The sequence below is a fragment of the Vicugna pacos genome, chromosome 25 (genome assembly GCF_048564905.1).
Source record: "Vicugna pacos chromosome 25, VicPac4, whole genome shotgun sequence".
In the NCBI taxonomy this organism is placed as follows: Eukaryota; Metazoa; Chordata; class Mammalia; order Artiodactyla; family Camelidae; genus Vicugna; species Vicugna pacos.
The window spans coordinates 28,211,974-28,221,786 of NC_133011.1; the positions used below are offsets into that span (position 1 = coordinate 28,211,974).

At 37.6% G+C, this 9,813-nt stretch overlaps 1 long non-coding RNA gene across 1 annotated transcript; it reads right to left on the reverse strand.

The window, feature by feature from the left end:
- Positions 1-7,928: 7,928 nt before the first annotated feature.
- LOC140689143 (uncharacterized) lies at positions 7,929-9,375 on the reverse strand. Its single transcript, XR_012064017.1, has 3 exons — positions 9,300-9,375; positions 9,006-9,186; positions 7,929-8,290 (listed from the first exon to the last, which is right to left on the reverse strand). It is a non-coding gene; the product is annotated as an uncharacterized lncRNA (long non-coding RNA).
- Positions 9,376-9,813: the final 438 nt, after the last annotated feature.

Here is a 9,813-nt window from a genome sequence, read left to right on the forward strand (position 1 = left end):
AGCTCTGACTTAAAAGCTTAGCACTATAGAGCTGGGAAAAACGCTCACTTCCTGATAAGGAGGAGAAAAGAATTCTTGAAAGTCTCTTGTGAACCAAAGCCATGAGTGAAAAGTGAGAAAAATGAGACTGGCTAGATTTTTGTACTTCACAAAGCGAGGAGAAGGAATTTTCTGAGCGTCCTTTGCCAATAGTAAGTATTTGAAACCAAGCTCAGGATGTGAGCAAAGCTAGCTTGGCTTGTCCTTCATTTAAGATAGAAAAGCGAAAAATGAATCAGTAAAAATTTCAAACCTGGGGACCCAAGGGAAATTTCTAAAAGCTCCTTGTATTTTGCGACCGCATTTTGAGTTCCAATCCGTGCTTTTTGTTCCCACAAGGAGACCAGAGTCAGTAGCCTGGCTCTCAGAGGCCATCTTGTGCAGGCGTGTGCCCACCTGCGAGCCTCTCCCTCCACAGCTCTCCCCCCACAGCTGCTGTCAAAGGAATCGCTTTGTTTTCCCTGAGCCCTCAGGCACATCCTCACCTCCTGGTTTTTGCTCGTGGACGTTGTCATCAAACTGTGGTGAGTGTGAGGATTACTTACCAAGCTCCATACCAGCACCACCTTCATTCTGTACCTCCGTGTGGGATGCCTCTTCACGCCTCGCTCTGCTTGTCTGAGCCCTTGTCCTCTTCGCAGCCCAAGTCAGATAAGCGGATGCAAAAGGGGAAGGCATTCTAGGCAGGGGGGGAAACAGAGCCCAAACTGGGAATGTTTGGAAACCACCAGTCAAATTGTAGGTCTGCAGATCGCATCTCAGTGACTTAGCATGGCCTGATGTGGCCGCACAGGGGATTCTAACGCCTTTATTGGAAAGGTGCCAGCTTTGAGGTTGGACAGGGTGGAGTCTCTGTCCTCTCTGACATACTGCGCTGGGCTAGCTTGGGTAAGTCACTTGTTCTTCTGACTCTAGTTCATTCACTTGGAAAACATGGGCTACGCCTTTATTGTGGGGTTACATGTAACATGACATGTGCAATGTGTGTATCATGTAGTGGGTACTTAATAAATAGTGGTTCCCTCCCCTTCTGTCTGTCTAGGTAGTGGAGACAGGACGAGGAGCCAGTTGTGATATGGTGATAGATCCCATCAGTGCCTTGCCACATTCCCCCTTTCCAGCTGCCAACCTCAACATCCCTGTGCCTGAGAACTCTCTCTCTGAGGTATATTTTTCCTGCCTATAGGTGGATAGAAAGTGCCAGAGAGTTATTAGGGGCAACTTTCAACCAGTAGCTAATGGGGACTGCTGTATATACCCCCCTCCCCCGCAGCTTCGTCATCCCTTGAGTGTATTCATGCTGACTGTCGGAGTGACCCCACGGAATTGATCTGCAGACATCCAGACAACGTGCCCTCACTCGGCTGCCTTCTCTCTCTCATCTCATCCACCCCTGCTAGTATTTTCATTACCTTCCAAATAAACTACTTGCATTTGAATCCCCATCTCAGGAACTAATTCTTTTGGAAGAGTCCAAACTAAAACAGAATCCTAGCCTACATTTCTCTTTCTTTATAGCTCCTCTCAATAGGGCTGGTCTGGCTGCTTCCAATAGTTTATGGGTCTGGGTGGCAGAGTAAGTATATCATTTCAGTCCTCATAAGCCACGCTGTCATGGTGCAACATAAGAAATGTGACAGTGGCAATAACACGCTACATCTTAGTCACTCTAATGTGTAAACTAATACAACAGTCGGGCACATTCCACGTCTCTGATATTAAATGATGACTGAATTATTGATAACCAGTCCCACGTTCCCTTGAATCAAATATTAATATAGCAATATTGTGCATGCGGTAGCTGGATTCCTTCTGAATGATTTCATGACTCAGAAATCCGACCACGTCTTTCCCCTCTCAAAAGATGAATCGGGTGCATTCTGGAAAGGCAGCTCGAGGAGATGGAGTGTTTAAACATGGGCTGTTGTGTTCTATCAGAGCTGACACATGGCAGGCTATCCCTGGGACAAGTGTCAAACACCGAAGAAGGATTTCAATTGTCTGAGACTTTCATTAGGGTCTATTATAGAATTTGTTCTTGCTGACCTATTTCACAATAGCCTTGAAATGGAAAACACAAAACACAGACATGGCAGGGTGGGAACAAGGGTTTCATCTGCACACTTTGCATTTGGAATTTGGTTTCAAGTATTTTGGCTTATGTAATCTCACCCTCTTCTGGGTTCCCATAGCGCTTTTTAATCTGTACTGTCTTAGGGCACCTAGATATTCCTTGTACCGATGCATTTATTGATGTATGTCTTGCTTCTTCTACTGAATCATGTGCTCCTTGAAGTCATGGTAGACCTTGTTGACCTTGAGATGTTCTCTCCCTGAGGACCTTGTATCTTATCCATCCTTGCATCTCAAAACGTAGGGAAGAACAACATAGGTGCTCCATAAATGTTTATTGAATGACAACCTTTGGAACCAAATACATGCGGAAGACCTGTCATCTCAGTAAGTTTTGGGGGCTGAGGGCCACTTAGTTCTTTCTGTTATTAGAAATGCTCTTCTTAACTAAAGATTTTAAAAGCAAGGGAAAAATACTAAGCGCTCCAAGAAAACCCTTTGGGGGTTATTAAAAGGATGTGTTAGCTTTCATTAAGTTTATTAATATTAACTGTTAGTCAGCGCCATACCTTTTCATTCAGCAAACAATTGTGGAACATTTGCTGTGATTTGGGCACCGTGCTGTGTTCTTGGGATTTTTATATTAAAACACTCTGCCACTCATTTCTGTGTGCTCCTAGGCGAGTATGAGTGAACTTATTCATAATAAACAGGAACAAGGGTTTTAACAGTCATAAATTTTTTTAGCATGTTTCTAAAATAGAAATCAGCTGGCATTACTGTTCCTAAACAAATACTATGTTTCATGTAAAGAGTAAATTTAAAATATATAATACTGACTAACTTGCAGGTTCAAGGCACCGTATTGTTTGTGAATTAACTATGCCAAGCAAGTATGACTTATGTCAGTACTTGGTATAATCTTATGAATTATGTCCCATTATCATTTTATTTTCTTTGTAAAAAACCTACCTGAGGTCTCGCAGTCAGGAAGTAGTAGATCGGGGAAGTCCTACTCCAACGCCTGCTCTCTTAACCACTCTGCAGTGCTGTTTCTAACAGCTGATTGTTCCCCTCTTTCCTTTGGCTGCCAGGAAGCTAAGAGACACGTTTACCATTGAACTTACTTACTTTGAATTTTGTATTTACGTTGAACTTTGACTTGAATTTCATTGCATTTGTTGTTTTCTTTCAATTTCTTATACTTCTATTTTCCTGTTGCCTTGATTTTTGAAAATTTCTTTTTTCTATCTTATTGCTTTATGTGTGGGAGGAACAACATCGTTGGTTATAATGCCACTTTCATCATTTACGATTCTGGGTGGAAAGTACCTGGAATCCTATAGCCAGGTGCTTCATTAGGAAATGATGATCTGGGATAGGTGGAGCGTTGTGTTCTAGTTCACATAGCTAGTGAGTGGTCATCCTGCAGAAAGAACCCAGATCCCTTGACTTCTGGTCCAGTGCTTTTTCTACTGCACCATACTGTCTTAGGTCATTTCTGCTCATTTACCATTAATGCCCATTTCTCAATCATTTCTTGTGTTGTCTTTCTCTTCCTAGAATATGTATAGTCTTCTCCTTTTTGTTATAATAGATAATGTAATATATTAGGAAAGATATGGCTTCAGGAGTCAGAGAACCTTGTGACCCTAAACAATTAAATTTCTTAACTTCGATGGGCTTTATTTTACTCATTGGTAGTGGTAAATGCTCTAATCTCTGAGGCACTTTTTATTCACGGATATAAACACTAATGTTTGTAATTTAATAGTAATTTATTAAGTCATATATCTAAAAATCAAAAGTTTGAAAACCTATTTTCATGAGTATTAAAATTTTTGATTTAAAATTTGATTAATTAAATTCTCTCAATTAATTAATTCCAACTTAAACTTTAGTATAACGTATTCTTTTAAAGGCTGCACACATGTTAAACTGTAGGCAAAGCACAAGTGAAATGATTATACCTACATTCAAACCTATTTTAAGATGTCACCATTGTGTTTTTAATTCATTTCTTCCTTACTTCTATATTTGTTTTTATACTTCCTAAAGGTTTTTTCTTTACTTAGCTGGGATCTTTCTAGGCCTTCAATACTAATATTTTGACACCTACCTAGGGAAGCAGCAATCAAAAGAAAAAGAGTATCTTTGTTGATTATTCAGACTTTCAGTACCTAGGTTTTAGATCAGTCGATTTGCAATCAGAGCCCAAGGACTTTTGCCTTCCCCAAGGCTATTCAAATACCAGTCACTGACCAGTAGAAATAAACTATGCTAATATGGCTTTTTAGGTCCACATCTTCCATATTTGCAGTCTAGGCTTCCCTCACAAGATGACATCCGTATTTTTCTTCTTAAAATTTTTTTCAATTTTTAAACTTTTTTGAGATATTAATACACAAAAAGCATCCATTTAAAGTATATAGTTCAGTGAATTTTCACAAATGAATACACCAAGTAATCAGCACTACAATTAACACATAGAACACATAAAAATATTTCCATCGCCACCCCAAATTTCCCTTGTGCCCTTTCCTGGTCAGTCCCCATCATGACTTCAGACCTGAACTCAGGCAACCCGTAACCTGATGATTATGAGTAACGCTGCTGTGTACATTAGTGTACAGGTCTTGTACATATTTTTAAAAATTATCTCTAATTCATATTTTTTGATACTACTGAAAATGATATCTTTTACAATTTCAGTTTCCAAGGGGGAGGGTACAGCTCAGTGGTAGAGTGTGCGCTTAGCATGCATGAAGTCCTGGGTTCAATCCCCAGTACCTCCATTAAAATAAACAAACAAATAAATAAATAAACCTTGTTACCTACCTCTTCCCCCAAAAAAGAGATAAAAATTCAGTTTCCAGCTATTCATGGTAATATATAGAAGTCAACTGGCTTTCATATATTGACTTTTTATCATATCACTCTGCTTATTTTTAAAAATTCTAGTGGCTTTTTTTCCTTAAGTTCCTTAGGATTTTTTTTTGTACATGATCATCTCTTCTGTACATGAAGACAGTTTTATTTCTTTCTATCCAGTCTATGTGCCTTTTTTTTTCTTGCCTTGTTGAAGTGGCTAGGCCCTCCAACACAGTGTTTAGAACTTGAGAGTAGAAATCTTTGTCTTGTTGATTGTATAGTGATTTTCACCATTAACTATGACATTTTCTTTAGGTTTTATTAGAGATATTCTTTATAAAGTTGAAGAATTTCCTTCTATTCCTAGTTGGTAGAGTTTTTGTTTTATAATCATGAATGTGTTAAAGTTTGTCAAATGTATTTTCTGCACGTATTAAAATGAACATACAGTTTTTCTGTTTTATTTTCTTTATATTAGTATGATTAGACATTTACATTTATGCTGTTAATATATTTGAATTTAAATCCACCTTCTTGCTATTTTTTCCTATATGTATCACCTGTTCTTTGTTCCTTTTCATAGATTCTTTTGATCTTTTTAATCTCTGTTTTATTTTGTAATGGTTGCTCTAGGTTTTACAATATTCAGCTTTCACTTACCATAACCTGTTTTCATGTGAGATAATATGACTTCATAGCTATGTATAAAAAGTGTAACTGCACTTCAGTCTCCTCCTCCCATCTTTCGTGCTATTGCTATCACACACTTCACTTATGCATATGTTTTAAGCCCCACACTGCTAATTTATTGTTTTTGTGTTAATTCATCAATTTTATTTTAAAGATTTTGAAAATTGAGAAATTGTCTTTTATGTTTACTCACATATTTGCCCTTTCTGGAGCTCTGATTTCTTTGTGTAAATCCAAATTCACATCTACTGTCATTTCTCCTCTGCCTAAAGAATTTACCGTTAACATGTTTTGAAGCATAAGTCTGCTGGTGATGAACTTTCTCATCTTTTATTTATCAGAAAATTGTGTATTTTTGCTTTCATTTTTGAAAGAGATTTTCTGAGGATGTCGAAGTCTAGGTTGAATATTTTTATCTTCCAGCATTTTGACTGTTTTGGCTTGCATAGTTTATGATATGAAGACTATTGTAATTTTTATCTTTTTCTGAATATATATATATATATATAGGTTGTTTTAAAGATTTTATTCTCTAAGACTTGTTTTTTTTTATTATGATCTGCCTTCATGCAGGTGTGTGTGTGTGTGTTTGTGTGTGTGTGTGTGTGTTTATCCTATTGAGATTCTTTGAACATCTTGTTACTTGCAGGTTTGATGGTTTTTCTCAAATGTGAAAAGTATTTTGCCCATATTCAAATAATTTTTTCTGAATCCCCTCCTCCTTTCTGGGTACTCCCTACTCCATTACATATATGTTAAATAACTTGACGTTTTACCAAGGGTAAATGAGATTCTCTAAATTTATTTTTAGTCTTTTTCCGGTGCTTCATTTTAAGAGTTTCTGTTACTATGTCTTTATGTCTGGTGTCTAGTATGCTGTTAATTCCATGCAGTTTAATATTTATTTTTGTTATTTTTCATCTCTAGAAGTCCCACTTTGTTGTTTTTTTTAATACATTTCATTTTTTTCTCAGTAATGTTCATATTTTTTATTATATACTTGAGCATATGAAGCATATTTATAATAACAGTCTTAGTTTCCTGTTTGCAAGTATTATCATTGCAGTTTTTATGTGTTTGTTTTTATTGACTAATATTTTTCCAGGTCATGGGTCACAATCTCCTGCCCTTTTGTGTGTCTATTATTTTTTTGATTAAATAAGAAACATTATAAATTTCATGTTGTCAACAGCTGGATTTTGTTAAAGTCCTTTAAAGAATGTTAGGTTTTCTTCTGTCAGGAGATTAAGTTACTTGCAAATCAGCTCACCCTTTCAAGATTTTCTTTTAAGGTGTTTTAGGCTGTGTCTAGAATATCCGTTACTCTAAAACTAATTTATCCCAACTTCTGAGGCCTCAACAACTATTTCATGTATTCACTGAAATCTCTATATTAGCTAATGGGATCTCAAATGATACCAGGTCCTATGTGAGCTCCTGTAAGTTTTTGGCCTCCTGTGGTCTTTCCCTGTTCTTTCCCTGGAATTTGTTCATTGTCCACTCTCAAGAAGCTTCACACTGTACATGTGTGGCTTGGTATTCAATCAAACATTTAAGACTCATGTAGACTTAGGTAACCTTTTCTCTGTGCAGGTTCCTCCTCTCAAGCACTCTGCCCCAGCAATCTTAGGACTTTGACCTCCTTGAACCCTGATACCTGTTTCTTCACTTGCATGTTTTGTATTGATGGTCATGTTTTGTACGGGACCTCCTCCCCTTTGACACATTTCAGAAATTACCTGCAGGTGGAGAGTCTGGGGGATGGTAGGGCTCACCTCATTTGTTTCCGTTTTTTTTCAGAGATTACAGTTCTGTTATGCATGTTGTCCAATATCTCAAAGTAGTTGTTTCTTAAATCCCAGGTTTCTTGTTGTTAACAGAGTGAAGGTAATTTCAAACCCTATTACTTCCTCATGAATATAATCAGAAGTCATGATGCACATTTAATGTCCCACTTGGTCCATTATTGACCATTTTGTGATATATCAGCCTGCTCTGCTTTTATTATTAAACATGTATGATAGTAATATGTGTTTTATTATATTTCATTAGCTATCAGATTTCTTCTTGGAGATGAGGGAATGAATTTGCATAGTTAACTCTCCTCTTTAAGAACATGAGTCTTAGTTATAATTTTGGAGCATGTTTCAAGCTTCCCTTGTACTTAGTCATTGTACATAATCTCCAGGAGTATTTGTCTCACTCACATTCTTTGTATTCACTTTCTCCGTTAACAAAGACAGAAACAGCACATATTGAACGTTATAAATAGATTTTTAACTGAATAGAAGAAACAAAATCCTCATCTATATCTATATCCTGAACTTCCTAAACAATTAAACATTCCTTATTGTACTCATCATTCTTTTGTTTTACATCTGCAATTTTTTATACCTAATGTTTAATATCCTCTTTGGAGTATTATTATGATCTAATAGGCTTTCACAGGTACAGCTTGCTTCAATTAACCATAGGATTATGATAATTATTTTTGAAGGTGAAATTTTCACAGCTTGGTGGTGCTAGATCCTCTGGTTAAAATCTTTTGCCCTTTAAGTAGTGTTCTGCAATGACTCTTAAGCTCCACTCATAATTTCTTCTGAAATACGTAATAAATCTGTAATACAGAGTGAATAAAATTATTTTCAGTGTTTTCCTCTGTGTATCGTTGAATATAATTTTACATGTTTTAAAGAGTTTATTATGCTCCTATTACTATGGCTGTAACTCATGTTAATTACTCTCCACCACTGTCCCATTTTTTATGATTGTGATGGTTATTTTCCCTTTGATGCCTACCTTCCCACTCTGCTAATTCATTCTTCCCCTGCTCAGCCATGTGTGTTGCTGGGACTGAACTGTTTGGACTATATTAAGGGCACCATCGTCCTTTGGCTTATGGTTTGACTCAGCCAATGAAATAAATCATTAGGAGAATAGAGAGTTTGGAGGGGGGCTTGAGGAGAGAAAGCTTGGGGTATTTATATCCTCACCTTTCCCCTATTTCTGTGTTGCAATTTGGAGAATAACTGCATCCTTCTACACTAGAGTTTCTGCACATATTTTCTTCTCCATGGTTTCGGGTCTCGCCTGACTACAGTAACATTATATCTTCCCATTGCCCCTTCAGCCAAAGCGGTGGTGATAACATATTGCTAGCCTGAGTACCTGCACTTCATTTGTTGGTTCTCTTAATTCAATCAAAGTTCATAAATTCTCTTCTGTTAAATCCTTTTGAGTGGAATTCTGTTTCCTGTAGGGACCCTAACTGACACAACAATTTTTTACAAAATCTTCATGTCTGTTCCTGTTGTCAAAGCTTGAGCTCTCACCTTAGAGCTGACAGGGCTCCTGTGTTGTCTGAAAAGGCTCTGATGAATGTGGTGGTGTGGATGCGTGCTCCTCCTGCTCCTCCTGGACACGTTAGAGTTGCCATGGGCATTGCTGTGAAGTTGGATGGACTTTAATACAGCTAATAACCAGTTTCAGACCATCCACCTAATCACTCTGATTCTGAAACGAAATATTAAAAACACAGCAGGATTCTTTCAATTTCAGACTCTCCTGGAGCCCTCGGTTACTCTATTACTTTTCAGCTCTTAACAGTAGTTTTAATCTTAACTTACCAGGTAGGAAAGCAGAGAGTCACTAGGCTTCAGTCTCACAGGCTGAAGATAAGGGATAATTAGTGTCTGAAATGAGGCTATCATGACAATCTACCAAAATACTTAATTGGGTTTATTTGCAAAACATCATCATCAGATAAACTTAACTTTTTTTTCCCATCTCTGCTTCTACCCCTCTGCTTTGTCATGTCCAAGTTCAAATCCCTTCTGTAGAGGTAGGGGTGGCTTCTCCCTTCTTTATTTGGTTTTGTCATTCTCCTTGGGACGTGGCAGTTGGGAACTATTTGGCCCCTCTGGAAGCAGGAAAGTTGTGCTCCCTTCCACTTCAGAATTCTCCTTACTGTTTTATTATCCTTCACTTTGGTTTAGATCTGACCCACCGTCAAATGCATGAAGCCAGGATTAGCGATTTTGGTAATTTGTTTCTGAGAATGTTTATCAAAGGGAGTGACCAGGCATTATCCTTCTCATTTCCCCAGTGGATTGACTATTGGCTCTTTTCCAAGGACGTAGC